Genomic DNA, 3,171 nt, shown 5'->3' with positions numbered 1-3,171 from the left:
TGGGGTTTGTGAGCAGACTGCTATAGCTTGTTTAATGGCAATATGGACTGGCTGTGTGCCTGAGAATGGGGCTGTGTGCATGGCTTTGAGAGGTGTTAGTGGTTTCACCATGCTGGACTGTACGGGCAAGCAGAAAGTACCATAGATATCATAGTAATTGCACAGCTTAAGTTTTAAGAAGCACTTAGAATTTTAAAAAGTGCTACTGGACAGTAAAGAATTATAGATATGCAATAAAGACAAATCCAGATGAGTCATAGTATTGGATAAATGTATGTAGGCTTGGATGAGAGAAGAAAAAGAGTATAGAGAGTCATAAAATAAAGTTAATGCTTTAAAAAAGGGTAAAGGCTTTAAAAAGACGTACAGATAGTCATATATTAAAAGGAGTAAAGAAAAATAAGCCAAATAAAACGGAAAATTCACAGTTTGGATTATGCATATTATTGTGTTATCTTTGAATTTTTTTGACTGTAAATGAGCTAAGTATAGAGAAACATTTTATTGTATGGGCTGATAAGCCAAACAGGCATGTATATTATAAAGATATCATGACTTCCAAATTTGAATCTAAGGATATGTTACTTTAAAAAAAGATGTTCTTCTCTTGTTTCCACAGAGGATGATAACCTGTGGATTGCTTTCAGACTTGTGTGGTTTGATAGAACAAGACCCCTCGAAGGTTGCTGTAAACATCCCCAAAAATTATTACACCCAACAATCAGCAGGAAGAAGTATGTAGAAAACTACACCCATAGTCCCAAATATTGTCTATAAATGTTTGTTTACATTTAAAGAGGGATATGATATAGATATGAATAATTTACATTGATATGGATATTGGTTTATTGATACAAATTTAAAGTCAATTTTGTTATATGTGTATTTCTGATCTTGATTAAGGTATTGTATTCGTGCAGCTCATTTAAAAATTTAATATATAATTAAGAAGTATAGGTTAATCAATAATCATTTATAATATTTAAGCTTGTAGTCACATTAGTTAGATTTTCTAGATGGAAGGAGATGTATTTCAGATGGATAGGCATTTTTCAAACCTTTCAAAGACTACAGAATATGGCATTTAAAATGTTTTAATAACTTAGGACTTTTTATGACAATGAGACACATCTGCTCCTGGCAGCACCAATTACTTCAAGAGGAAGATGGGCATTGAGAAGGCTCCTTATGGAGTTGGCTAGCCATTTGTGCAAGCAACTGCTTTTGTCTGGACTGCTTGATGAAATGGACATGCAGGACCCACAGAGAAATGAAGGTGAGATCATCCTTCAGGGTTCCTGCTTCACGAAAGAGTCTGCCAGACATTCTGCAGGATACAGAAGAAAGTGACTGGAAAACTGCCAATATAGGTGGAACTGTCTATGAAATTTCCTGCTTCATGGAAAAGTCTGCTGGACACTATGGGTCTGTAGACCGAAGATAAATGTCCCAATGGTACAGAAGACCTTTGGGTGACTGTCTAGGCAATGAGATGTCTCTGTCAATTATAGAGTTTTGGAAGTTGCTTACAATGCACTTCCTGTTTACTTAGGTAATATTATATCCTTCTTGAGTCTTTGATGGAGTTGAAGAATAGATAGATAGTGATATTCATAGTTTTCCTTAGTTATGATAAAAAATAAAGCAAATAGAAATATTGTAACTGTAATTCTTGTTTGATAACTGCTTTATATAATTGTACTATGTTAAAGTCTTCCTTTTGTTTAAACAGAAAAAGGGGAAATGGTGTGAGAGGTCCTTCTGTCTTGGTTGCTTTTATCGGTTAATGAATAAAGAACTGCTTTGAGCCTATGGCAGGGAAGAACAGAACTAGGCGGGGAAAGCTAGGCTGGGAGAAAGAAGGGCAGAATCAAGAGATGCCATATAGCCCCACTAGTGACAGACACTGGAACTTTTTCTGGTAAACCACAGCCACATAGCAATACACAGATTACCAGAAATGGATTAAATTAATATGTAAGAGTTAGTCAATAGGAAGCTAGAGCTAATAGGCCAAACAGTGATTTAAATAATTCAGTTTCTGTGTGATTACTTTGGGTCTAAGCTGCCAGGAACCAACAAGTGGGCCTTCCTCCAACACTAGCCAGACCAGCTTAAACAACTGTGAAGATTAGTGGGATGATAGCTCTTATATCCATGTTTAATTTTCTAATGCTTTCTTATTCTATTTTCGTTTTGTTTGTTTGTTGTTGAAACAGAACTTCATTCTGTTAAGCACAGACTGGCTTAAAACTTAGTTTATAGCCTGGGCAGCTTCAAATTCATGGTGATCCTCCTGTCTCAGCTTCCCCAGTGCTGGGATTAGAGCCATGAACCATCATGCCTGCTTAATATTTTCATTTTTCATAGTGGTCACAGGAGAGCATTTGCATATTTTTTCAAATCTCTCAGAGCACACCTATTAGTCTACTGGTTTTTCTTACTATATACTCTATCTGGTAATTTATTGGTGGTACATTGTGTGTAATTAAACCCTTCTCTTGTCCCTGCTTAGGTGGCAAAGCCCCAACAATCATTATTATAAGCAAGGTTTAATAGAAACTGTTTGTGATTAACTATCCATTTTTTCTACATTCCCCAGTGGTATCTGGGAAATGACTTAGGTAAAGAATTTTCAAAAATATTTATTTATTTTCATTTATATATATGAATGTTTTTCCCGCATGTATGTACCTGCACTACATGTGTGCCTGGTGCCCACAAAGGCTAGAACAGGGCATCAGATTCCTGAAAACTGGAGTTACAGATTGTTGTGAGCCACAATGCGTTACTAATGCATTACCAGGAGCTAAACTCAGGTTCTCTACAAGAGCAGCAAATGCTCTTAGCTGCTGAGCCATCTTCTGACTTCTTTCTTGTCTTTTCTGAAGTGCTTTTTATAACTTGCTTCTCTAAGCCAAGGGAGATGACTCAGATCAGTTGGAATCATGTTTATTGCTCTGTGCCCTAGGGCCTAGGAACTTAGTATTAGCTCCTGGAAACATCTTGTGCTTTAGTACATTTACTAGAGAAGTTTTCTTTTCTCTCTTTCTCTTCTTAAAAAGTGTTCTTATATTATCTTATTTATTTTGAGTCTGTGGTGATGGTGTGCAGAGGCCAGAGAACAACTTTCAGGAGTTGGTCCTTTCCTTACACCGTGTGGCTCCTGGG

This window comes from Chionomys nivalis, chromosome X (assembly GCF_950005125.1).
Source record: "Chionomys nivalis chromosome X, mChiNiv1.1, whole genome shotgun sequence".
NCBI lineage: Eukaryota > Metazoa > Chordata > Mammalia > Rodentia > Cricetidae > Chionomys > Chionomys nivalis.
The sequence above is the reverse complement of the archived record's forward strand: the minus strand, read 5'-3'. Positions refer to the sequence as shown.